This window comes from Felis catus, chromosome D2 (assembly GCF_018350175.1).
Source record: "Felis catus isolate Fca126 chromosome D2, F.catus_Fca126_mat1.0, whole genome shotgun sequence".
In the NCBI taxonomy this organism is placed as follows: Eukaryota; Metazoa; Chordata; class Mammalia; order Carnivora; family Felidae; genus Felis; species Felis catus.
This window is the reverse complement of record NC_058378.1, coordinates 57035756-57063702: the sequence shown is the minus strand read 5'-3', so window position 1 is coordinate 57063702 and position 27947 is coordinate 57035756. Positions and strand designations below refer to the sequence as shown.

The window sequence follows — 27947 nt, the reverse complement described above, 5'->3', positions numbered from 1 at the left end:
AATATTTAGCCCATGTTTGTTAGCCTTGGTTTTTGTGATTTCTGGGTGTGTGTCTTCCCCTACCCCCACAAGAGTGGCGTTTCCTTGGAGAGAAAAATCTAAGTTTACTTGTCCTTGTCCTTTGGCCTTGACTGCCCCCCCCCCCCCCCGGAGCACTCAGGTCCACTGGCACACGTACACCCATGCGCACACAATGCCTAGAATATTGCTGAGCAAATGAAACCCTCAATAACTCTGAAAAATGACTAACAGGACAAGGAGGCAGGTTTCAACTGAAAAGGAGGAACTCTTGAACAGAGGAGTCAAAAAAATGGGATGGCCTGCCTTCAAAGATCACAGTTTTCTCTTAGAGAAGATACTCAAGACCTCCGCCGTGTGTAGGGCATGGTGTAACCTGGCAATTGAATCATCAGATGAGTGATCATGCTTTTTAAGCATCTTCAGAAATCTGAGCTTTTATAATTGTAAGAATAATTGTTAAATCCTGAAAATTAACAGGAGTTGGTCCATGTAAGAGTCTGCACGATTCACCCCAAACAAGTTGTGCTTGGAGACACCTTGAGGTGCCTTGTCAACTTGGCGAACTCCTTTTCGTCGATCAAGCCTTTACCTAAATGTCCCTCTGTGTTGGCTTGTATTCTGTGTGTATTCTGGGCACCACAATTTGATAGGAAAATAGACAAATTAGGGCATGACCACAGGAGGTTAACCAGAGAGTGAAGGGTCTGAAAACCAAATTCTGTAAGAAACAGCTAGAAGCACTTAGATTTCCTCTAGGGAAAACACACTAACAACAACAAAACAAAACAAAACAAAACAAAACAAAACAAAACAAAACAAAACCAAAAAAAACAACACTAAGGAGGGAGGGAGGAGGTACAGAAGGCACAGACATCTGCAGGTAGTGAAAGGGCTCTCATGTAACAGGGCAGAACCATACTGCGTGCTCTTCATAAGGCAGGCGTAAGGTCAATGGGAAGAATTAAAAGAAGGCAGATTTCTGTCCTGCTTAAAGAAGCCCCTTCTCAATACCTAACCAAGGCCTTTCCTGCAGTAGAACAGTGTGTTTTAATTGAATGGGAGGTTTAACAGTTCAAGCTATTCAACACCCAAACAGTCTCACAAAGCCTCTAGAGCAGCTTCCAGAGAGCTGTAGAAGGGACACCTACTGGAATGATGTTAGACTGAATTAAATCAGGGGAGGTGGAAAGCTTTTGCATTAAGTCCAGCCATGAATGTTTGGCTGTGGCTGCCTGAAACACTAGTGAGAACATTCTGAGTCTACATCTCTGCTCAGCAAGCATTGTCAATGGGCAATGTCTGCTGTAGAGAAGTAGGGAATGGCAGCAAGAATGCCAGCCATAAGAGCAAAGGGCTCTTTCGACCCTTCAATTGTATGTTCCTCTGTCGCTATATGCTTGTGTATTGGGTCCTCGGTGGCCCGAGTACAAATGCAAGTATGAAATTCAATAAAGCGTCTTCCAGTCTCCCAAATGGGTACACATGGTTGTATTCTGCAAAGTCAGCATGAAGCCCCCATCCATGAGCTCCATGGCTTTCAGATCTGCTCAGAGACCCGGGGCAGGTGGCATTGATTCTGTTTGTTTCCGTAGAAAGAACAGTATTGATCTACCGCACCGTGAAACCTGCTCCTAGGTCGCCTGGTTCCAACAAGCAATTCCCTTGTCTTTGGCAGCCATTTCAAAGTCCCCTAGACACTCTACTTCTATTTGGCTCAGCCTCCAGCTAACAGTCTCCTCGTGCTGGGCACCACCAAGCCGTCCCCAGTTTCGTCAGTACGTAAAACTACTATTTTTCCACCTTCCAACAGAGCCACATCGAACACCTGCCTCTTCAGTGCCAGGAAGGGCACCGAGCACGTGGCCTATGGTTGGCTCCAAACTTCAGTCTCATGTAGATAACAGATAAACAGATAAGTCACCAAGTCTGACGTAGGCAACTCTGGCAAACAAAAGTGAAACTGTGGCTGGGCGATGGCAGAGGTGGGAGGCCATGCTCTGCCAGAGGAGAGGGCTGGGGTGGCCAGCTGCTGCTGGGTGTGCCTTGATGGAGGCTCCGAAGAGGAGGGAGGTGGGTCTAGGAGAATGAGTAAAGAGCTCTCCTAAAGTAATTAGTTCAATGTTACAGTTTGGAAGTCATCTCGAACGACCTGACAAGAGTTCCAAAGATTGGTCAACAAAGTGTGAAATCAGGGCCAGGGCTGGACGTGTTGTGAGGAAGATAAAGTTTGGCATTTCCCTTCCTCCTGGATCCTCTCTGCCTCCAACCTGGACACACTTCTTCAGGCCCAGGAAACCATCCCTTCCTCTACCTCAGCCTACACCAGAAGAGGGCGCTCTGAGGCCTCACGCGATGTTGAAGGTCCCCTTCAAACACAGGGCTTGCCCACTAGGGCTGTGCTTGGGCCCCACCTCAAGTGAATGTTGCCAAACTCCAGAACACTCAGGCTCCCATCAGAACTGATCTTCCCCACCATGTTTCTGGCAGCATTATTCGCAATAACCAAAAAGTAGAAGCAACCAAGTGCACACCAAATGTGGTATAAACACATGGAATATTATATATTCATATAAACATATATAATGTTATAGTGGAATGTTAACAAATCTTAAAAAGGAAGGAAAATCTGACACACGCTACATGAGAGACCCTTGAGGACATATGCTAAGTGAAATGAGTCAATCCCAAAAGGACAAATACTGTACGATTTCCCTTACGTGAGTAGTCAGATTCATAGAAACAAAGTAGAATGGTGGTTGCCAGGGCTGAGGTGGGGCGGGGGATGGGGGGTGGGGAGGGAGAATAGAAAGTTGTTGTTTAATGTTTACAGAGGTTCAGTTTTGCAAGACAAAAAAGTTCTGGAGATTGGTTACACCACAGTGGGAATGTACCATATTGCTACTGAACTACATGCTTAAAATGGCTAACATGGTAAACTTTATGCTTTGTGTATTTTACCACAATTCAACATTTTTAAAATTATAAATACAAAATGAAACCAAAAAAATTGCAAAACTCCCCCACTCTTCCCATGGTGGGATCCTCCAGAACTGAGCACAAGCTTCTGGAGGGAGCTGGCCTCACATCTCACTGTCTCTGATCCTGTGATCTCTGCCAAGAGAGATGCTAGTTCAGCCAACAAACTGATCGTTCGAAATGGACGATAACAGGACAATGTGATACTTCTCCCAGATAGTGCACCGTAACTGGAATCTTCTGGAAATCATTCCTGGAAGCCAAGGGTCGTATGGAGCAGAGAACACTTAGGAGCTGCAGTAGTCCTTGCAGAGAGAGGTTTGGGGGACCTCACTGGACTGGAAGCCCTGTGAGAGAGAGCTGGTGCTTTTCATCACTGTTGTCAAAATTCAGGAGGAAAAAAAAATAGAATTAAAACCAACGAATCACCAAAGTAGTGATTAGTAAAAGTTGGTTGTGCACATACCAAAAAGTCACTTTGCAAACTGGGAGCGCTCAAACCAAAACATGGAATGGGGCTCAGGGGAATATCATTATAAAGCAGCATATATGGTGAGAAAGCAGTGACTGCTTATTCTTCACAGCGATTAATTATAATATTAGAATTTTCTTACATGATAGGGAGTTGGTCAGTGGTTACCTCACATCAACCTTGGGAAACAGCTTAAATTTTGCTTATAATTTTCAGAGGCATAAGCAAGAAATGACCCAGGTCAAGCTCGTCCTGCAAAATAAACTAAATTAAGCCCAGTTTGTATGACTGAAGTGGTGTTGTCTGCTTAGGGAATTTTCAAAGCTGGTCTCCATTCAATTTTTATTTTAACATTTCTTCCCTTTTGGTCACGCTCTCAGGCAGCTGACCAACCCGTGGAATGCTGTCCTCGCTTACCATTGCTGATGTAGCCAGATCGAAAAGTCACACCTTCAGTGTTCCCACTGAGTTGTCAGGACAGAGGGCCACGCAGTCACTGTCTTCATTATTTGTGGTTGTTTTTGATTTCGTCCCGTTCTCTGAATCTGATGGATACCATTTGGCATTTGAGTGGCTGCCGGCAGGCATGTAAAACCCTCACGAGTATATCACGCGCCGGAGAGGTTAAGATGATGACTGTAAGAATAACAGCCAAGGATTGAGAAATTCCCCAGAGTAGAGATTCCCCAAAAGCGCCAAGGTTTAACCAGTTATATAACGCAAACAGGTTATAATTTTTTTAAGTTATTTACATAAGCACAAAACGATATGCTAGTAAACACGCATCCTCATGACTACTCAGGACAGCATGAACATGAGGGTGTTTCCTTTCAGGAGGTGCTATTGTTGGTGACCTTCCAATTAAGTTAGACCTCTACATGATGTGAGCAATCAGGTGACTTAATGAGAGGCATTTCTACAGAAACATAAGAAAAACAAAGGTTAATAGTTTGAGAAAATTATAAGTTCAGCTTCTGAGTTTGGATCACAGCCAGTTGAGAAGATGTCTAGATGTCGGGTTCTAAGCATCTTCCGGTGGAGCGAGGGCAGGCAGCGGCAATCCGACAAATTTTTCTGGTTTGCAGTGTGAATGTCTCTGGTGATCTTTCTGAGTGGCCACGCAGCCACAGGCATGAAAATTGTCCACACGTGAGCTGTTGCAGTGGTTTCCCTGAAGTTTACATCAAATTGTCCAGCTTCAGCTTGCATGGCTTTGGAAAAGGGCAATGTTAGTTTCATAGTGATTCCAAGTCCAAAGAATGGGAGAAGATTGGAAATGTTTGTTTGGAGAGTTCTAGCCAAATATTAGAGGAAACTGGAAGAATTCATAATCCTGTCCAGCTTATAGCTAGAAAACAAAACCTCAAAGACAATTAGCAGCAATCAAATCTGATATCCACAAAGGCACGTTACTGAAACATAATTTTTCTCTCTATAATCATCCCCATTTCTACCAAAGATAGCCATAGTAAGGCTAATTTGTTTGCAAATGAACTCTAGTTTCAATAAATTTGGCCTGATTATTTACTTAAGTGCAGCAAGAATAGTGATTGAACATAGAGGCTCTTTTAAATCTGCTTTGCTGGAACTTTTCATAGGAAATCTCAGATTGGACTTTCAAAAGCTTCGCAAGGCTTGGAAGCCAAGCCAAGGACTTGTCCAATTGTGTCTTGTAACAAGGAGAATAGATTCTTACTGAAGTTATGCAAATACATATATTGTCATTAAAAAAAGAATATTTAAAAAGAGTTTCAGAATTCTGGAGGGATCAGAGAAGGAGAAAAACAGAAATGTTTCAACCTTCGTTGCAAAAATACACTTTATCAAATTGCTATAAGGTATAGACAGCTTAAAGAGAGGAGGAAAAATGTCCTTTAAATCGGAAAACACTATATTAAAGAACTAGCATAATACCTGAGGAGGGCACTTGCCGGGATGAGCACTAGGTGTTGTATATAAGCGATGCACCACAGGACTCTACCCCAAAAACCAAGAGCACACTTTACACACTGTATGTGAGCCAATTTGACAATAAATTATATTTAAAAAAAAAAAAAAGAACTAGAATGTTTTGAATGAAGTCATAAAAATTATAATCATGTTCATCAGTTCATTCAATGTTATACAATTAACTCATTTTTGCCTCATCTTGGGTCAGCAGCTTTATGAATCAATCTGTTTTCCATAAAAGTTTTAGAAAGTCTTACCAAGTTTAGTGTTATGATCTTAAAGTTATCAAAAACCTACCTTTTAGAATTACTCATCAGGGGCTTTTCCATGGATCTTTTTGAACATGAAGCATTTTTGCAGGGACACTTTGCAAAAGCCTCAGAGAAAAGCTGTCTGTATATGGCAAAAGACTTAAAAATGGCCACGGTGAAAGATCTGATGAGAGTTCACATATACACACACACCCCAAAAGGATGTAATTGGCAACTAAATTTGGTTGTTTTTGTGATGTACAATATTTTAAGATCGTAGCTGGAATTATGATTAAAAACATTATACTAGGATATGTCAGATTTTTAAGAATTTCATACGAATATAGGGGTGCCTGGGTGGCTCAGTTGGTTAAGCATCCAACTCTTGATTTTGGCTCAGGTAAGTCATGATCTCGTGGGTCATGGGATTGAGCCCCACGTTGTGCTCCATGCTGACAGCATAGACCCCGCTTGGGGCTTTCTCTCTCCCTTTCTCTCTGCCCCTCCCCCCATAAATAAAATTTTTAAAAACGCTTAAAATTTTTTTCATACAAATATATATCTAAAGAAAGTTTGGCATCACTTCCTATTTGACAATGCTTCCCATGCAATTTAACATACACAAAAAGTTACAGGGTTGTAAAAAACAGTTCTTTTGATAGAGAAGACTAATTTTTCTTAAGTAATCGAAAACCTGATAAAGACAAAACATAGTCTTTGTTTTCTAGGCAGATGACATTAAAGGTGAACACACTTTGCTTACAATTTTTTTTTATTAAGAGCAGACAATCGAAAAGTTTGTGATTTTAACAAAGAGAAAATCAATTCTGATTTTTCACCAGTGTACTTTTTTTTTTTTTCAGTTTATTTATTTATTTATTTTGGAGGGATGGAGGGGCAGAGGGAGAGGGGGAGAGAAAGAGGATTTCCCAGCAGGCTCCACACTGTCAGCACGGTGGAGCCTGATGCGGGGCTCAAACTCACCAACTGGGAGATCATGACCTGAGCCGAAATCAAGAGGCGGAGCCACCCTGGTGCCCCTACCAGTGTACTTTAGATATTAAAATTCTCCTTTTCTTTTTAACTCAAATCTTTTCCAATCCTATTTGACTACACCTAAAATTCCTTTCTCAATGTTCTTTTTCCATAAACCATCTATAACTTTCTATATTCATTTAGCTTTTCCCCTGTCTTTTCCCTTCTTATTCTAGAACAAACATTTTACTTTAGGACAAAACTACTCTGTTTAAAAAAAAAAAATTCCTATGTCCTCCATATCTTTCCTTACCCAAAACAAAACAAACAAATAAGCAAAACATATTCTATTTTCCTTACCTATTTGCCTATATAGTCATTTCCTTTCACCCTTATCTCTAGTGGTTTTAATTACTTACATTATTAGAACTCTTAATTATGAGAACCCTTAGTTCCTAGTGAACACTAAGAAGAAAGCAATTGTGGACTGGAAAATTTATAAATACATTTCATAATCTGTGGGAGTATATTTTCTTCAGAGTAAATTTTTCAATGTGGCACAAAACATGTTTATTAATGGGCCCCAATAGCTTTTGTCTCTATGTAAAAGAAATTTTCAAGCTAAAAGTAGATAAACTTATATTTAGCATTTAATGTTTATCATCTTTGGAAATAATTTAGATATTTAATGAATATTCATTATTTAGTTTAACTTAGTATGAACATTCATTTTATTTACATCCATTTAAATTACTTGTTTTCAACAATTATTCTTTAATTACATATTAAACAGCTAACCATCACCTTAAGTTATTTTTCTTATTGACGAATTTTTTTAGTGTTTATTTATTTTTGAGACAGAGAGAGCACCAAAGAGGGAGGGGCAGAGAGAGGCAGGGGACAGAGGATCTGAAGCAGCCTCTGCACTGACAGCAGGGAGCCTGATATGGGACTCAAACTCAGGAACTGCAAGTTCACAACCTGAGCCAAAGTCCAAAGTTCAACCGACTGAGCCACCCAGGAGCCCCTTTCTTGTTTACAAATTTTGAAGACACGCCTGCTTTTATTAAACCAACAAATTCAAACTAGCTTTTATTTATCAAACATCCCAGATTGTGTGAACTTAAAAAACATTTAGGTTTGGGGTATTTGGGTGGCTCAGTCAAAGTATCAGACTCTTGATTTCAGCTCAGGTCACGATCTCATGGGTTGTGAGATCCAGCCCCGTGTTGGGCTCTGCGCTGACAGTGAGGAGCCTGTTAGGGATTCTCTCTCTCCCTCTCTCTGCCCCTCCTTTCTGCCCTCTCTCTCTCTCTACCTCTCTCAAAATAAATAAACTGAAAAAAAATTTTTTTTTAGGTTACTTTCTATATTTCTGAGACTATGTTTGATGTATATAAATGCTTGATTTTCTTGAAGTCAATTAAATGGAGCTCTTTACAAATTAATTTTTGCAATACCATCCAGAAGTAGGAAAATATCACATATCTATAATATATATACATGGACATACATCAACATACAAACAAATCTCATAGCTGTTGTTATAAAAATTTTTTAACCATGTCTCAGATAAAAAACTTAAAAGAATAATTGTATTCAAATTACATTTCTGGCAGAGGGACTAAGTTAAGGCTTTTTATTCCAATGGCCAAAGAGTTTTCACTAAAGATTTTTTACTTGCATGCTGTCAAGACCCACTTAGAGCTGTTTGTGGAGTCATTTAATCTTTTAGAAGCTTCTGCAAACCAATCAAAGAATGCATTTCATTGTCTCTGAGAGGTTTGGGATCTCTCTTTTAAGGATGCCCTTTAAGATAAACTTATCTGGGGCACCTGGGTGGCTCAGTCGGTTAAGCGTCCGACTTCAGCTCAGGTCACGGTCTCACGGTCCGGGAGTTCGAGCCCCGCGTCGGGCTCTGGGCTGATGGCTCAGAGCCTGGAGCCTGCTTCGGATTCTGTGTCTCCCTCTCTCTCTGCCCCTCCCCCGTTCATGCTCTGTCTCTCTCTGTCTCAAAAATAAATAAACGTTAAAAAAAAATTAAAAAAAAAAAAAAGATAAACTTATCTAAGTTAAAGTTTCTCCAAAGTGGTCACCACAGTTCCAAAAGTTCACCCATTTTCCAAAAAGGCACAAGATTTTGGTTCATAGACCACGTGGAACCCGTCTTTACCTTTAGGTTTCCTAAAATGTCTTAACTATGAAGAGTCCTAGTTTTCAACAGCAGTTCCAAAACACAGAGAGTCACGTGCCCCCCACCCTTTTAAACAGAATAGGGTGACTTACCAAGATACTTCCACAAATAAAATCACAATATAGTCCGAGAGCTCCAAACACAAAGAAAGTGGAGCTTGGATCCAAGAGAGACTGACCCTCAAATACTGGGGTCGGCAAGAAAGCAGGGGGCTTGGCGGACTCTGTGGGCACCGGCACCTGTTTGCTCACCGGCCTCCGAGTCATCAGGCGTCTTCTCTGAATTCAACTTCTCACACCATGAAATGTCAAAAGTTCAGAAATAACAGCAGCAATACCGATGACTCACCAAAGTAGTCATTAGTAGAAGTTGAGTGTGCACACACCAAAAAAGGCAGTTTGCAAACTGGGAGCACTCAAGCCAAAACATGCAATGGGGCTCAGAGGTCTATTGTTAGAAAGCACATCTACAGCGAGAAAGCGGTCACTGCTTATTCTTCGCAATGATTGGTTATAATGTTAGAATTTCCTTACATGATAGGGAATTGGTCAGCGGTCACCTCATAACAACCTTGGGAAGCAGCTTCAGTTTTGCTTATAGTTTTCAGAGGCATTACCACGCAATGACCCAGGTCAAGTTAGTCTCACAAAATAAGCTAAATTAAGCTTTGTTTTTATGACCAAACTGCTTTTGTCTGTTGAGGGAATTTTCAAAGCTGGTCTCCATTTGTTTTTTATTTTAACACTGCTTTACCCCAGACCTTGGCCCTGAGCCTGGGGCTTAGAGACACTCAAAATGGTTTTATTTTCCCCAATAACAGTGAATGAAGCTGGGCCTCTTGGATAACACAAAGCAGGCAGTTTTAAGCATCAAGCACCTTATGGGAAAGGATGTATTTTCTACTTGTTCACGAAACAAGTTTTGTCTGCTGACATCCCTTCCTTTAGACGGACTGTGTCTCCCTCATTCCTGCAGTTGGTCAACCACTGCATCCTTCACCGTGGGCCATAGGGGTGGGCATATGACTCTGGTTGAGTCAACTATAGCACTACATCCTTTGGACCCACTGTCTGGTCCATATGTGGGTACAGGACCCAAGCAGGGTCAATAAGAATCCTTCCATGGGATCTGCATGCAGATGAAAAGATAGGTTGTGAGTCCTTTTGGCTCATAAGAAGGAGTCATCCTTCCCACCAACTAGACAGACCTGGCCTCAGAAGGAAGCCACAGAAGCAGGGTCTGGAGCTGGAGAAAAGGAGATAGCATGCCAACTTCGGTATTTTAACCCCTGGATGCAGCAGTGCTTAAACCCAGACCCACTCTAGAACATTTCATTTATGGGAGTCGATAAATTCTTTTTTTTTTTTTTTTCCTTTAAGCTTGTTTGAGTTGGGCTTATAGACCTTGCAGCAAAGAATCCTGACAAATACAGTCTGTTCATTTCAGTTTGTGTGTTTCCCATATGTATTTCACCTTATCACATTGACTATTTTTAAGAGCCCACAAAATGTATTCTGCACATCTTTGTACGCAGGGCACCAAGACCCAGCATACAAATCAGGAGGGAAAGATTTAGAAAAGCCTGTGTTTGTCCTAAGGGACATTCTAATACAAGTGAAGGGTTAGGAGAAGGAAAGAATTTCATTTAACCAGTATTTTTAAATTATCTGCTATGTACCAGATGTTTTCACAAGTAATTGTAGTTCATCATCCCCAACCCTAAAAATAAGGTAGTCATATATGTACTTTACAGATAAAATCATAGTTCAGAGAGGTTAAACAACTTGCCCGAACTACCCAGCTATTAAGAGATAGAGAAAGCTTTCAAACTCAGGCCTCTAATTCCAAGCTCAGTGGCCTTGCCACGGCACAAGCCTGCCTCTTAGACAGGAGATAAGACAAGCTCAGTGCCAGGATAAGGAAAATAGAGGAATTCATTCATTGATCCATTCAAAAAATTCTTATTCAGTGTCTGTTATTCACTAATGTCTGTGAAAATCCTTATTAAACCAGGATATACTACATACATGCAAAATATTATCAACATGTGCAAGTCCCCACACTAGGCACTATAGAAGGGGGGAATACAAATGAATAAAGCAGCCTTTTGCTCAGGGGCATACGATAAAGTAGACCTAGAAACACCACATGGCAAAGTATGATTAATGGCATAAGACAGGTTCAAAGTGCTTTGAGAGTTCTGAGCAGGAAATGTTCACAACTGATTGAGGGAGCCGGAAAGACTTCATCAAAAAAAAAGTGTACTAGGTAAGTGCAAATGAATGTAGTGCTAATGATGTGTTTACCCAGATGCCAATGGGATTTTGGAAAGAATGGGAAATAAAAATGAAAAAGAAAAGGAAGAAGAAAGGAAGGGAGAGAGAGAGAAAGGAGGGAGGGTGGGAGGGAGAGTGGAGGGAGGGAAGATGGGGAAGGGGAAGGGAAGAGAAGGGAAGAAAGGAAAAGGAGAAAAGAAAGGGAGAGACACAAGGAGGGAGGAGAAAGGAGGTGAGCAAGCATACGGGCATGCAGGGGCAGCATGGCCGCGGGGCTGTGGCCTAGGTAGCAGGCCACGGAATGGGTGTTCTAACCTTTTGTTCCACAGACACTTTGTTAGCGCAAGCAGGCCTCCGGATTACTCACTCATCCATTTTACTTATCACTGCAAAATAATTTAAATTATTACTTAATCCGGTAACCCCCACATCTTAGATCAGAAGAAACCTTGTGATTGCAAAACTCTAGAGGTTTTTAACTTGAGTGGGAATAAGAATCACCGGGGGAGCTTGCTCAAATGCAGACCCCTAGGCCTTCTCTCCAAAGATTCATTTTCAATAGTACTAGTTTGAGTCTAGGGAATTTTTTTTTAATCTAAATCCAAGTCAGTTAACATATAGTATAATAATGGTTTCAGGAGAAGAATTTAGTGATTCATTACTTATATATAACACCCAGTGCTCATCCCAACAAGTGCCCTCCTTAATGCCCATCACCCATTTAGCCCATCACCCCACCCAACACCCCTCCAGCAATCCTCAGTTTGTTCTTTGTATTTAAGAGTCTCTTGTGGTTTGTCTCCCTCTCTGTTTTTATCTTATTTTTCCTTCCTCTCCCCTATGTTATCTGTTTTGTTTCTTAAATTCCACGTATGAGGGAAATCATATGATATTTGTCTTTCTCTGACTGACTTATTTCGCTTAGCACAATACATTCTAGTTCTACCCACATTGTTGCAAATGGCAAGATTTCATTTCTTGATTGCCCAGTAATATTCCATTGTATAATATGCCACATCTTCTTTATCCATTCGTCAGTTGATGGACATTTGGACTCTTTCCATAATTTGGCTATTGTTGATAGTGCTGCTATAAACATTGGGATGCATTGTGCCCCTTCAAGTCAGCATTTTTGTGTCCTTTGGATAAATGCTAGAAGCGCAATTGCTGGGTCGTAGGGTAGTTCTATTTTTAATTTTTGAGGAATCTCCATACTGTTTTCCAGAGTGGCTGCACCAGTTTGCATTCCTACCAGCAGTGCAAAAGTGTTCCCCTTTCTCCACATCCTTGTCAACATCTGCTGTTTCCTGAGTTGTTTATTCTGACAGGTATGAGGTAGTAACTCATTGTGGTTTTGATTCGTATTTGCTTGATGACGAGTGATGTTGATCTTTTCATGTGTCTGTGCCATCTGGATGAACAGGTGTCTGTTCATGTCTTTTGTCCATTTCTTCCCTGGATTATTTGGTTTTTGGGTGTTGAGTTTGAGAAATTCTTTATAGATCGTGAATACTAACGCTTTATCCAATATGTCATTTGCAAATATCTTCTCCCATTTTATCCATTGCATTTTAGTCTTGTTGGTTGTTTCCTTTGCTGTGTAGAAGCTTTTTATCTTGATGAGGTCCTAATACTTCATTTTGTTTTTGTTTCCCTTGCCTCTGGAGACATGTCTAGTAAGAAGTTGCTCTGGCCAAGGTCAAAGAGCTTTTTGCCTGTTTTCTCCTCTAGTATTTTGATGGTTTCCTGTCTCACATTTAGGTCTTTCATTCATGTTGAATATATTTTTGTGTATGGTGTAAGAAAGTGGTCCAGTTTCATTCTTAAAATAGTCACTTAGGTGAATCTGATGCAAGTGCTCTGTGGCACGCATTTCAAGAAACACTGAAGCCTAACTCTATTGTCTCACAGGTAAAGGAGTCCCAGAGAGGTCAAAAGACTTGTTCAAGGTCACACAGCTAGATTAGTGAAAGATCTAGGCCCAGAACTCAGGTCTATGGACTCCTAGTCCATTGTTGTTGTTGTTGTTGTTGTTTCCCCCACTAGCATTACTAGCTATACACCTCAGGGTTTGCCCTACATATTGATAATGTAGGAAGGTAGATCAGCCCTCAGCTTCCAGGAACATCCATATGGACCATGCTCTGAGAATCAGGGTTCTGAAGCACCCCAGGGTGCAAGAATTCTAAGCTTGCTACCCAGATTCAAGTGTTAACTCACAAATAGCACTAAATAAATATTGGTTTACTTGATAACTCGCTAGCTGGAATACAATAAACAAAAAGAAAACAGGACGTTTCAGTGAATCTACAGGTAAAAGAATAAGACCTCTTCTCAGGCACCTTCTTACAGCATCTCCTCTCCATAAGGTTACCCTTGATTCAAGCTAATGTAATGAGTATTTATTTAAGCAACTTCTATTTTCAAGGCCCTATGCCTTGTGCTTAAGAGATACAAGAGTAAAAATCTACTTGTCTAATTGGATGAGTGCCACAAGAGTGACGCATTGTAGGGGTTCAAAAAAGAAATATTTACCTACTCAGGGAAATCAGACTATACCCTAGTGAGATGTGTTTTGAGACGAGTCTTAAAGAATAAGCAGTATTTCATTGGGTGAAATATGAAGGAAAGGTGATCCAGGTGGGACCAGCAAGATGTGAAAGAAATAATAAATAGCTCACTTTGGCAGTAGCTTGGGAACCAATGAGAAAGTAATGGGATTATAAGATCAGAAAGATCAGGAAAGACCCTGCAGTGGAAGACTTACAGATTTAGGATGGAAAGTTTGGACTAAATCTGAAGCATTAAGAAATCATTGAAAAATGTTTGATTGCTTTGATGTTTTAGGGAGATGTTTCTGATAAAGGTGTTGTGTAGGGGGATCAGAAGGTGGGAGAGCCAGGAGGCAGGAACATCACCCGGGAAGATAGTCAACTTGAGAGAGAAGTAATGAAGGCGAGGACGCGACCAAAGGCAAAAGTGACCATAACAGTTGATTGTCTGTGGTAGGAAAAGGACAGGAGCATATGGATGACCCTGAAGTTTCAAAGTTGGACAACTGAATAATCAGACGTGGGGAAGCAGAGAAGTAAAGTTGATTTGGCTTGGGTAATGGTGAAAATGTTGGTGTTAAATGCTAAGATGACAGCTTCCTAGACACATACAACTACTTATCAAAAAGCTGGCCATGCTGGAGTTGGAGATGAGGAGACAGGGGTTAGGTAGGGATGTAGAGGAATCATCCACAAAGATGTGATCATGGAAGCTGCTAGGATGGGTGAGAGCAATGAGATAAAAAAAAGTATAAAGGGAGAATAGCGAAGAGGGCTATAATGGTTACAAGTTTCAACTGCAAGTAACAGAAAGCCCTAAGCATTATGATTTAAACAATCCAAGGAATTTATTGACTCATGTAACTGAAAAATCCTAGCTTCTGACCACCGCACACAATCAGGGATCTGGATCCACCAGGCTTCAGTTCTCTCAACTCTGATCTAGTCTGTGTTTTGACTTCATCTTCGTACTAGATCGCCTCAAGGTTGTAAGATGGTGGCCAACAGCAATTAGCAATCAGATTTATATGCTTTATCATTTATACCCAAGAGGAGAGAAAGACCTGGCTTCCCTCAACTACGAAACAAAAGTCTTGAGCTTTGCTCTCACCCAATCACCATAGGTCACATGTAAATGTCACATGTTGATTGCTCTGGTCTTCTTTCCCTTGAACTATCACTGCGGTAGGAGGAATTGGCTTATGCTCATGGCCTTAGGTCAGTCATCGCTTACCACTACAGCTGGATGTGGGATCAATTCCACCCAATTCTTCTGGCTGCCATAGAGTGGGATGTAGAGATAATTTAAAGTTCACTAAAAGGTCCAAGAACAGATTCTTCTTGAGGTATAACGTTGGTAGGAGAGAAGGAGCTCTAAGGAAATTGCACTGCCACGGAACCCCAGACAGGAGATAATTTCACAACAGTCAACAAGGTGGTGGGGATGATGACTGACAAAAAATCATTTGCTCGGGTGACTAAGAAAATTATTGGTAACCTTGAGATGGCCGCTTCAGCTGAGCGTTGGTCATCAGTGAAAGAACAAAAGGCTGAGAAGGAAGTGGCAGGTGAGAAGGTGAAGTGGAGATCATTCCCTCAGAATGATGGATTGTGACAGAAGAAGAGAATAGTTCGGGAGAGAAGGAAAAATTGCTTGTGGCTTTTAGGAAAAGGGAGATGGGGACATTTGCAGGCTTTGGAGAAAAAGCAGGAGGGACAGATGATGGAAGAGTGGAAAGGCAGGTGCAGCATGGTTTTGAAGAGACGGGAAGGAACAAGGTCAACCAGGCAGGCAGTGAAGTTTGTTTGGAGAGGAAATTTGGCACCTCTTCCTCAGAGATTGGCCTCAGAGGGGAGCCAGGGTGAAAATAGCAGGAAGTTGAGGAGACTCAGGGACACACGCCTGTAAAATCACCTCTGGAGGGTGAGGGTGGCTGGATGCCGCAGGCAGGCCCAGAAGATTTGGAGCAACCTGCAGGAATTCATTAGGAGGCTACAAAAATAGGAATAAAAAGACTGGAGAATTACGAACTAGTAGTCTTCCTGGAGACCAGTCTGGCACCTTGCGACAAAAGCCATAAAAGTGTTTCTAGCCTTTGACCCAATAATCTCTCTTCTGGGAGTATATACCATGAAAACAACTGAAAAGGAAATATAAGCTATTTGCAAAAAGATGTTTATTGCTGCCTTGTTGATAATAGGAGAATCCTGGAAACCATCCAAATGCTCCACGATTGGGGAATGGTTAAGTAAACTATGGAACGTTAATACGATGGAATATTATATAACCATTTCCAATGATAAATAGCAGTTCTTGTCAGCCCATGAGAAAGCGTACACAGAAAAATGTTAGGCGAACAAGGTAGAGTATGAAATAGGACGGATACGTTGATTTCTACCCCCAGAAAATGATGCTAACACAATGCTGTGGTTCATGAAAGGTCACTGAATTACGTAAACAGTTGGTGTGAGGAGGTGAAGAGATTTTTTTCCCCCTTTATAAAATGGCTCAAATACACATTTTTAAAAAAGCTGTCAAGCAGCTGGAGCTGGTCAGCGTGCATTCGTAGTGATGCTGATCTGCAGGGCTCCCGGGCAATCTGCTTCTGCAGAGAAAGGAAGAGTGAGAGCCATCCAAAGCCAAAGTCTGGTAAGGTGGTAGGTCAGGAAGGCAGGGGGAAGAAACCGAGACAAGAGATGACCAAGTTCTTTGCTAAATAGCTCCTTATGGTGCAGGCTTTGTAGGGAGGTAAGCAAAGACAGAAGAGATAAGGGCACTCAGGCAGTGGAGGGCAGGGGAGAGACTGAAGACCCCGGGAGGGGGTGGGTTATGCTAATGGAAGTGAGTAGGGGGGAGCTTTGGGGTCCTTGGGTGGCATGACAGAACTGGGGGCCATGGGATGATGAGAAGAACGGACTGAGGTGTGGTTGAGGGGGAGGGTGGAAAGAGGTTCCTGGAGTAAAAGAGCTAGAAGGTCAGCGGTGTTAGATAAACAGGTTTGGAATGAACCAAAAATTATTATAAACATAATGGTCATCCATTCATTTATTCACCCAACACTTACTGAGCTTTAGCCACGTGCCAGGCTCTGTGGTAGGCACTAGGGAACCAACAGTGAACAAAACAGTGTGATTTACTGCACCTAGACCGCACCCTGCAGGGTGGCCCTGAACCACTTTTCCTCTCTACTGCAGGTCCTACTATCTGATTGGCATTTAGTTACTTTTGGTTAAGAGAATATAGAGGAGGGAAGGCCATCAGGGCCCACTGACCTGCCCTAGAGCAGTTGGAGACTTGCTACCCCTAGGAGGTGGGCACAGCAGAGATGGAGAGTCAGAATTGGAGAGGAGAGGAGAGGAGACACCATCCTTTCTAGAACCAGAGGGAGTGACACGAAGATTGAATGCAGGGATACATGAAGATAGAGAGGGGCATATCTGGGAATGCATGCCTAGAAGTTCTCAGTGTCTTCCATGAAGTCATTCATTTTACCATTTACTGGGCATCTACCTGGGTGCACAGGTCTGGACTGGGGATTGTGGGGTCTGTAGAGATGAAAAAACTCCCTACTATTCTCAGAACACTCATAAAGCTGTAAAATCAGAGTTGGTCTTGAAACCTGGGGCTTAGGAAGAGAGGAGGCACTCCTGAATCCTCCAGTGAAGGAAGAAACTGTGACAAGTGCCCAGGACTCTGTCCCCCTCCAGAGTTACCTGAAACCTGGGGCCGGGAGCGAGAACACTGCCCTGTACAGGTTTTCCAGACCTTAGCCAGAGGCTACAGGAACACAGGGGTGGGATGCTGCAGGGAGAGGAGCTGAGATGCTGGCTGCATAGCAGGGCTGGGGAGGGAAAGTGAAGGCGGTTGAGTGATGGGGGCTGGTTCCGGGAAGGTGACAAAGATCCTTCTCTAGGGCCTTGCCTTGTCTGGGGAAGAATAGACAAAGGCCTTCAGAGCAAGTGGTATGATGTTCTGGAGGCAGAGAAAGCCTGAGCACAGAGGGCCGGATTGATGGGATCTGGCTTGGGAGCTAGACATCAGCACAGTCCCCCTGCCAGTCCACCTAAGAGACTACTGGCACCAGAGGGTGCAGTCATTTAGTCAGTCAACAAACATTTACTGAGCTCAGACAGTCCTGGCTTCTATTTCTTACTCTGCCATCTACTAACCCCGTGTCCTTGGACAGGTCCCTCTACTTCTCCAAGTCTCAATAATGTATATGAAGGACATTCAGAATGCTGAATAAGCCATCAGTACATGCTAGCTAGTATTTTTATTAAGAACTATGTCTAGTTCCGTGAGGGATACAGAGAGGAGCAAGATACAACCCACCCCTCCCTTCCTGCTAGAACTTCCTGTAATGAAGAGAGACAGATATAAACAAGGGATTACAAACAACTAGACTATAGTGCAGTAATTGTTAAAACAGTAGCATGCCTGCTATGGGAGCCTGGAGGAAGAAATAATTAGTTCTGCCTGGAGAGGTCAGGGAAGGCTTCCCAGAGGAGGAGACATCTGAGCTGGGCCACAAAGCGGATCACCTGGCAGAGAAGAGGGAGAAAGGCATTACAGGCAGAGCAACTGCCTTGAGCAAAAGCAGGCAGGCATGCAAGGCAGCGTGGGTTTGGGGAATAGTGACTAGCACTCCTAGAGAGCAGTCTGGCAGGGAGAGGTGGGCAGAGAGCTGGAGGGCCGCTTGGGGCCATGACCGGAAGAGCCTTGGGCTCAGGGCCTGGGCTAAGGTGTGGAGATGGCCTCCTGCCGCAGTGGGCGATTTCTGAGGTTTTGTCAGCAAGGGAGTGAGATGTCTCTGGTGGGACGGAGGGAGGGGGCGCGGGGGGGGGGACAGAAGGAAGAAGTTGAGAGCAGGTGCAGGGACGCCAGCAGGAGCCTGAGGCTCAGCTCAGATCCTGCCCCCTGCCGCCACGCTCCAGCACTCCCCCAAACATTTCTCCGTTTCTCGCTTGGGGATCCCATCGCTGTACCCATAGCAGCCAGGCCACCCACACATTCCCTGCAGCAGGCGACAGGTTCCCCTTGCGAATACGGTGCCAAGAACCACGGGTCCAGAGTCCCTCTCCTGCCATTCTGGGGGTGCTCTGTGAGGCCCACACCAGTTTGGGGACCGTCGGGAGGCAGCCTTGGACTCTTTCACAGGAAGAGTAAAAGGACATTCCCCACCTGTTAAGTTGATTTTCCTTTTCAAAAAGAGAGAGCTTTGCTGATGAAGAGCGATAAGTGTCTTTCACTGGTGAGGAAAGGATTTTAATAATGTCTGCTGATGACTCCTGCCCTGCTCCACCGAGATACAGAGACTCATTCTTCTTTCCTTTAATAACCCGGCTTGACTGCACCGGGAGGGAGCCAGCTCCGGCCTCTCCCTTTTCCTCACCCCAGGGACACGCAGCTCTGCGCCCCCAGCTCCTCCGTCCCTCGGTCTCCTTCTCTTTCCTTCTACCAGATTCCACTTCCCTTTTCTTCCCTCCTCTGCCTCTCATTTGTCTGAGAGAGTCAGGAGGCTGCGAGACACCTTATTAACAAGGAACTTGCTCCAAAGAGATAAATGAGCTGGCCAGTAGGGTAGTGAGCTCCCCGTCACTTCGGTCACATTGGCTGGAGTTCTTGCCAAGGAGATTCGTGTTCGCAGATACAATGCGGTTCTCAGACATCAGCGTCTTCAGGAATCACCTGTGGAGCTTATTAAAAACATAGTTCCAAGCCCTGCCCCCGAGTTTCTGCTCTCCGGTCTGCAAAGGGCCAAAGAATTGCAGTTTCCATAAGCCCCTCAGGAGACCAGGGCAGGAGGCCATTGGCCAGTTTTTGAGAAACTTGGGTGAGCCTGGACACGTTGCTGCCTCAGACTTGCCTGCTAACCCAAGCTAACGGCCTTTCCTCCAACGCCACCTGTTTGCCGCCGTCCCCGTAAGTCCTGACCCGTTTTGGTGGTCTGGGAGCTCGAACCGTATGGTAGGTTAAACTTGGTTTTGTAATCGCAGTAGCTAACGGTGATTGAACACACGTGTGTAAGGAATCTGGGTAAGCACTTTGTACGCCACTCATCTGACCCCCCCGGCTGTGCCGTGAGCACTCCCCCTACTGCCCAGGGCTCCAGGGTGGCCAGGCAGAGCAGGCGCTGTGGCCCCGGCCCCTAAGCCCGCTCCATGTGGCGCACGGCACAAGCCCGCTGGAGAGGGGCAAACATTTGGGGAAAACTGCGATGGAAACTTCTTTTCCCATAGGAAGTGAGAAGGAAAACGTTCCTCAAGAGAAGAAAGCTAGTTTTCCCGTTGTTTCCCTTCACCGATCTTCCCGTGGGAGGCCGATGGCCCAAATAAGTCCCTCTCCCCCTGTACCCCACGCCCCCGGAGCCCAATTCCCACCCCACCCCGTCTGCCACTGTTCTCCCAGGTTCTCGGGTCTGTAGCATGGAGATTCCACTCGAAGCCCTCTCTCCGTCAACCCTCACCCTCAACCCTGGCGGCCCCCCGCCACAGCCCCTCTGGCTTCACCCCTTGGTTCCTCTCTGGCCTCACGCCCGCCCCCACTACCACCACCACTCCATGCCTGGAAGACTTCTTTCATTATCCTCCCGGCTGGAATTCAGTCCCCCCCGCTCTCCAGTATTCTAGGGTGGCAGAGTCAGTTACATCTTCCTAAACTCGTCGCTGTCATCTTGCATTACCTTGCTTAACCATCTGCATTGGCTGTGCATTGTCTTCCACATAGAGCCCAAGTCCCCGGCCGCCCCAACTCACGGCTCCCTGCTTCAGCGGGGTGAATCCTCTTTTCCCGCAGGTCCGACAGGTTTATGGTCTCCTCTCCAGCCACAGGCCTTTGCTTCCGGCCCCTAGACATGCCCCACCCCATTTTCTCGAATCCCAACCCTCCCTCCTTCAGCAGCCCAGCTCCCAGCTCCTCACCCCCCAGAGCCTCCTCTGGCTGAGTTTACCTTCCTTTGCTGTTAATTCCCTGATCCGCGGTGTGCAGGCTAGCAGCCCACGCTCTCACACTTATTTATTTGTTGTCTTAGAGTTGTGCTGAGGTCGTTTCAGGTCTGTGTGTTTTTCTCTCCCCAGCCAGATGCTGTTGGTGTTTAAGAACAATAACCAGACCACCTTGCTCTTCAGCACCCCCTCCCCCACAACACAGGGACCGGCTTTAGTAACTTTGCATCAAATTGAAACAATTCCTAAATGACCATCCCTTTAATTACAATGAATGACTCTGAAGTCCAAAGCCAGTGGAGTGTGTGCTTTGTGTGGATGGAAACGATCAGATGATATAATGGGGACAAAGAACACGGGACTAACAGGTAGAACGCCTGCTTCATAGGCGCACATTTCCTCCGGAGCAGCTGTATGATCCAGGACAAGTTACTCCACGCCTCTGTGCCGAGGGGTCAGGCCAGACGTTTTGTGAGACCGTTTCCAGCTCACGTGCTCTGATCTGTGCTGACCCAACCATCCTGTCTCCTAGCCAACGATCAAGGACACGTGCGTCTCTCTGGACTTTCCTTTACTTACACGTGAAATGCAAACTAAGGTGATGGCAACTAATTTATAGAGTTGTTGTAAGGATTAAATGCAACAGTTCAGCTCTTGGCCTAGAGCCTGGGCCCATAGAAAGTGATAATAAATGGTAGCTATTATTACGTCACTTGGCCAGGGTTAGGAGAGTGGGATGTGCCCACGAGAGAAAAGAAGGTGGTCCCCTAGGGTTCTGATCCAAGTAGGAAGTCCCAGTGTCCATGAAGCCATCTGAGCTCTGAAGAGGTCAGGCTGGGGCACTGCCCAGTGGCCTTGCAGGGGCTGGAATGCCAACTGTCCCGTTAATGACAGCACTGCTGGCAGTTGGGGTGACCCTGTTGTATATCCCATCGATTTTCCCATTACCCTTTAGTGCTGTGTATTAAAGGCTTTGCAGATCCACTCTGTTACCTTCTTTCTTTATTATCTCCAGGGCCTGTCCAACTGCTTGGGAGGCTAAATTGCCTGGATGCAGTAAACCTCTCCTGAGGGTGAGACACCCCTTCTCGGGCACAGCTTGGAAGCCAGGAGCCATGGAGTCCTTCCTGGCTCTCTCCTCGAGTTGTGCACACACTGAGCAGGACCCTGCAGGGAACACAGACTGTGCACTTGGGGCCCACACACAGGCCACTGCTGGCTGCAGGAGGAGATACTGGTGGAGGCAGGTCCCCACCCCTCTGCTGGGCATCTCCTCTGGTCTCCCCCGATCTCAGTCTGCTCTTGGGGAGCAACTGCCTTTGTTTGATCCTTCCATTCCATGTTCCTCACTTTGCTTCCTCTCAGCCCCTTCGGTCACTGGCCCATCCCACGATCTATCCTCCAGCTCTGCCTCCCGGAGGTCTCTTTGTTTAGTGATTCCATTTAGTATTCTAGTTCCCCCTACATTTGCAGCCTCGCAAAAGAAGCTTTATTCTGAACTCAGGTTTGCCTTGATTTTCTTATTTGTGAAATGGGACTATGGGTCCTCTCAAGGGGACCAAGGGGAGATGGAATCCATATGGTTCTCTGAACAAGAGAGACCAGGAGACAAACACTGCTATTATTTTTGAGGTGGGACCAAAGATAATGAGGTTGCTATTTCATACTACAATCATCTATGCAAATTAATTTTCTCTCATTCACCTTGAAAAGCAAAACAGCAGTTCAAAGATGTACATGCAACCCGTCCATGCTCGGCTGGCATCCACATCAGCACGTCTGCACCCTCTGAGGGCAGGTTGGAGTTTTGGATACGATTGATCAGAATTAAGTCCAGTGAACAAATTAAATGATCAAACGGAATATTATTCTCCTCCCTTGAAATCATATAAAGTAAGGAAATGACTCGATTGTTAAATTGGTACTGAGGGAGTTTTTTAGAACTCAGCGAGGAGTTCTAAAACGTTCTTTGGAGTAAGTGTTGCTTCCCAAGGTGACAGTTTTGAGGGGAAATGCACTTACATGATTAAGTTTTGATCTACTGGTATATTAAACAGAAACTTGTTTGGTGGCAGGTGAAAGACATCTCCTTAAGGGGAAGAATAATTTATTGTCTCAGGGATTGAAACACCCGCAGTTAGGTTCTCTTTCAGGCATGGTTGCATCCAGGGGCTGAAATAATATATTCAGGACCTGGTCTTTCTTGATTTCTCAGTCCTTTTCCTGTGCTTTCTTTTTACTCTCAAGCAGGCCTTCCAAACATGGTGGCCCCCAGCTGCTTAATCTTCAAATCCAGTGAAAAAGAGAGATCCACTTTCCTGGCAGTTCCCAAAAAAGCCTCAGGATGGGCCTTCATTGGCCTGGCTTGTGTGATGCCCTTCCCTAAACAATCGCCATGGCCAAGGGGATAGAATTCCCTGAGTGACCAGGCCTGGGTCAAATGTGCTTTCTTGAAACCAGATTTATCCCACATGGACCAAGCGTGGGAAAGGGGTGTCTCCACAAAGGGAAACAGAGCAAGTGCTTGCTTGGCAGACAAAAACAGCAGACGTGCACTGTGGCTTTTTTTTTTTTTTTTTTTTTTTTTTTTGGTGGGTTTCATAGTTGCTGTATTAAAGTGATGGAATCGTAAAAGATTTTCTTTTAAAATAGTATTTTATTCTTGTATTACAGTTAATAAAATAAATAGAAATACAGATGTCCCTCAAAAGCAATTTATTCTTAAGGGGAAAGAAAAGAAACTGCTTCATTCATTTCTGGTTGCATTTTATGGTGTCCTTGCACTGAAGTGTAAGGGCATTTGTCTGGAGAGGTTTTCAGGAAGGTCTAACCAATTAGCATGGATATGTTCTCATTTGTTCTCCTCTTTATGCAACATCTGGCTGGCATGTTGGGCAACACTCTCCGGTTATAGAATAGAATTAAGGTTTTTAAACTCTCTTTAGAAGTAGGACCCTTTTTGCAAATACCGTCTCCTTAACTTGTCAGACAGATGACGATAGGGCTGCTCTGGTGGACCTGGGGTAGGAAACCCAAATCCCATCCCCTAAGCGTTCTCCTTCTCCTGTTCTCACCTTTCCCTCAGCTTCTGATTCATGACTGCAGAATTCTGAGGCTCCGGGAAATGCAATTTGAAAACCACTGGAATATAGCAAAGGAACCAGCTCTCTAGAACAAAGTCTGGAGCTTTGGCTTCAGCACCGTAGATGGGAGATGCACAGAGCATTTATTAAACACTTACTGTTTAGATGCGATGCCTTCTTTGTGTCATTTAATGCCTATGACAACCCCATGAGGAAGGAATTGTTATCCCTTATTACAGATGGGAAGATTGAGGCTCAGAATATCACAAAGCTGACCAGGTTTCAAAGCCTGTCCCTCTGATTCAAACTGCCCCACGCCTGCTTGGATATTCACGGAGAATCTCCTGTATGCCGGGTGCCATACTAGGCGCTTTGATACAGATTATTTCATTTGATCTTTTCAAAGCCCTTTCCCTGAGGGAAAGAATCCAGGTCACAAAGGGCACATATTGTATGATTTTATATAAATTTCAAAAATACATCTACCCAATCTATAACTATAGACCTCAGAAATAGTGTTTACCCTTGGGGGAGCAGGGAGGGAGTGGGTGGGAGTGACTGACTGGGAAGGAGACTGACGGAGCCTGGTGGGGTGCTGGCAGTACTTTGAATCTTGATCTGGGTGATGGTTGCACAGGTACACATATATATAAAAATCCACCGAGCTGTATACTTAACATTTATGTGATTTATTATATGTGAGTTAAACCTCAGTTTTAAAATTAAAACAGCACATTTTTTTAAAGTATCATTGTACATACAGAGAAACAATGGTTCGGGAAGGTAACTTGTCTAGGGTCCCCTTGTCAGCATTGGAATCGTCCAAGGACAGTGTGATGCAATCTTCCTGCCATGTGGGCTCGCCTAGGGCACGTTTGGCAACCTTCGGGGGAAAGCAGAAATATGCATAGACTGTCATCCAGAGAGGGCTGTGTGTTGCTCAAGATGGTGGTCAGTCACTTCAGATACTCAGGGCCATGTCCTTACCCCCACCCTGTGCCATCCCCACTGCACCCCTATCCTCTTCACTGTGTGGCTTTGGTTTGATGGGGCCTTAGCTCTCTCTGGTGTTTCTGTGTTGGCCTGATGGCTATGCAGGCCCTCCCTGGGGATAAGGACAGAGCACTGGGCAAGGCGTGGGCTCAGAGCCAGGAAGAGCGTAGGTGGTGAGTGGGTGAGGGAAGGAAAGCCAGGCCGTCCCGAATGCCATCAGGGATGCTTTGTCTCCTGCCAGAAGGCTTGGCCTCTGCTCCCTCTCACACTCAGAGCCTCCGGGGTCAGTCTCCACATCCCCAGAGAGACCTTCAGGCATCACTTCTGTCTATTCAAACCCTGCCTGGGTTCTTTGCCTCTTCACTTACACTATAAAAGCGGCTTCTATTTTTAGGTTCCATTGTAAGGGAGACCCTGGGATTCAGGCCAGGGATCCAGGGAGCTGGGAAACCACAGTCCCAGGGGCCGGATCAACTGTATGACTGAGTGGATAAAATGGCAGCAGCCTTGGCATCAACTAGGTATAGATCTAAGTCTGGTGATGAATCCCTGGAAAGCCCTGAGCAAGCCCCTGGATCCACGGATCGGAGGTGCTGGACGAGGACCACGCTCAGAGTGAAAGGCCTGCCTCCTTCCCCTCCCCTCCCCCTCAGTTCCATCCCCTAAGAAGCTTTAGGGACAATCAACCCTAACACAAATCTGGCCACATCTTTCCCTTAAAACTCTGAAATGCCTCCCCTCGCATTCGGCAGCTAAGGAGAACCATCAGAGGGTTTTTAAGGAAGGAAAGAAGTGCTACACTAGTGTTGGGCATCTCAGCCAAGTCTTGAAGGATATGTAGCATTTCAGTAAGTGACCAGAAAACCCACAAAGGGGACTCAGGAGCTTTGAGTAAGACAGGTTGCCACTGTCAGCGCCAGGCGAGGATATTAGACTTCGCGCACAGGCACTGACAACTAGTGACAAACTTTTTTGAAAAGAAGAATAATCTGGCAATGGTGTCTACAAAAAAAAAAAAAAAATTGTTCTGCGTAAGAAGATCCGGAGAGAAAATATGCTGGTGGTAGGAAGATCATTTATTTAACCATTCAACCAGCATTTATTGAGCACCTATTATGTGCCAGACACTATGCTGGGTCCTGAGGAAACAGGGTCAAACAAAGAAAATATGGATCTTGCCCTCCTGGGCTTTGTCATCAACAGAAAGGAAAAATACTGAGCAGGAAACTGTCAGTGTGACACATGATATGAAGGAGAAGTCCAGGAGTGGTAGGAGTGCTCATCAGGGAAATGTCATCCCGTCTGGGGCAGTTGTGATGGTTCAGCTGAGACCTAATGGGTGGGGACAGGAGGGGCGGGGAGAGGGGAGAAGGATTCCAGGCAGAGGGAACACGCATAAAAGGTCTCTGCAGCCAGAAAGAGGAACGGGACACTTTTGGAAGTTTTTAAAAAGTTGAACATGGCTCAAGTTCAGGATGGGAGGAATCCTGGTAGATGAGGCTAGAGAGGAGAGGGGTGGGTGTGGCTGGGGAGGTTTGAACCCGCGGTCCTGTGGGAAAGTCCACCTGCCATTTTATTTTAATTTTTTATTTAAAAAAAATTTTTTTTAACATTTATTTATTTTTGAGACAGAGAGAGAGAGAGAGCATGAACAGGGGAGGGTCAGAGAAAGAAGGAGACACAGAATCTGAAACAAGCTCCAGGCTCTGAGATGTCAGCACAGAGCCCAACGCAGCGCTCGAACCCACGGACCGCGAGATCATGACCTGAGCCGAAGTCAGATGCTTAACCGACTGAGCCACCCAGGCGCCCCCACCTGCCATTTTAAAGATTACTTTGGTTCCAGGAGAGTGGGTGGGATTGGGCCACAAGAGGGATACAGGGCCTCCATTTAGGCGGTCACTGTGATGCCAGGAGAGAGATGATAGAGGCTATGGTTGGGGACTGGAGAAGAGTGGATGGATTCCAGGTCCTTGTGGAGATAGACTCAGCAGGACCTGGTAGGGAGGGAGAGGGAGCCATCAGGGAGGGCTCCAGCATTCCCGGATTTGAAGTGACCACACACAACAGTGGAAGTCTCTTTCCCCTTTGGTCCCTCCTGACCACTAAATTGTGCGTTCCAAGCTCTGCCCTTTAACTGAATCAAAAGCTCCGGGAAGCCGAATAGCAGGTCTCGCTTAGCCCTGGACAACATCTATCCTAGGACGTTCCAGGTACAAGATGCTCAGTAAATCGCTGCTAAATGAATGAATGATAACCACTAAGGAAACATCTGAATTGATCCCAACTGTGGCTGACCGTGGCCAGATGTGGCTTTTCCCCTTTCTCTTCTCCACTCCCCACTAGTGACAGGCAACGTTGCCCAGGGGCAACGGGCAGGAGTGGCTTGTGGGCGCGGTGCCACCTGGAATACTTAAAACATGAATTGCGAGTCAAGTGGCCCCTCTCACAGTTAATCGATGGCAGCATATCCTGATCGCTTTCATTATTATTATTTTCTTATGCATGTGTGATCGGGAGATTTATTGTTGAGGCTACAGAGGCAAAATCAATTATTCATGTTATAAATTAGAAAATGATTTATGTCTACAGGAGACGGGGCCTCAGCGAGCCGAGCCCATTACAGATAAGCCTTGCTGAAAGGACCAAGATTTATCTGTAAACTTCACAAATTGCAGCTCGCCAATCCAGTCCTGTCCCCAACCCCTCCCCCAGGGCACCCATCCCTCTTCCTGAGTCATTCTGTCTTCCTCTGTCGTCCGCCATCCCCTTGACTCCTATTTCCTCTCCCTGCTTCCCACTGACTCCTTGTTCTTCTTTCCGGTTTTTTACCTTTGACAAATTCCCCATTGCTTGCTCGTATCTCTTTTGGGGGAAGACACTCCTGAAGCTTCTCAATAAACTTTCTGGTCTCTGGCTACGGCCCGCCCTGTCCAGGAAAGAGTCACAGACAGGGGAAGAATCCTCTTGATTCATCTGCAAACCTGTTGAGAGGACTGAGTCACATCTCGCACAGCAGATGATTCCTGCCTCCGGTGAAAACACAACCATTATCCAGCATCTGCAACTGTCTTTCTCTCGGGTCCCTCCCGGGGGACATGGTGATGAAGAGCAACGCGAAGCTATGGAAGGCCACGGGCTTTGGAGTCAAATGGACAGGGAGTTGAATCCTAGCTATGCTGCCAACAGTGTGACTTTGGGCAAGTCATACTCTCTGAGCCTCGGTTTCCTCATCCGCAAAATGGGTTTCCAGCACCGG

General features: G+C 44.9%; 2 long non-coding RNA genes across 2 annotated transcripts; both read right to left on the bottom strand.

Moving 5' to 3' along the window:
• Positions 1-2556: 2556 nt before the first annotated feature.
• LOC123380868 lies at positions 2557-10621 on the bottom strand. The gene is made up of 2 exons (XR_006587208.1): positions 8932-10621; positions 2557-4105 (listed from the first exon to the last, which is right to left on the bottom strand). It is a non-coding gene; the product is annotated as an uncharacterized LOC123380868 (long non-coding RNA).
• A 13747-nt stretch (positions 10622-24368) lies between these two features.
• Positions 24369-27658, bottom strand: LOC123380945. The gene is made up of 2 exons (XR_006587402.1): positions 27521-27658; positions 24369-24578 (listed from the first exon to the last, which is right to left on the bottom strand). It is a non-coding gene; the product is annotated as an uncharacterized LOC123380945 (long non-coding RNA).
• Positions 27659-27947: the final 289 nt, after the last annotated feature.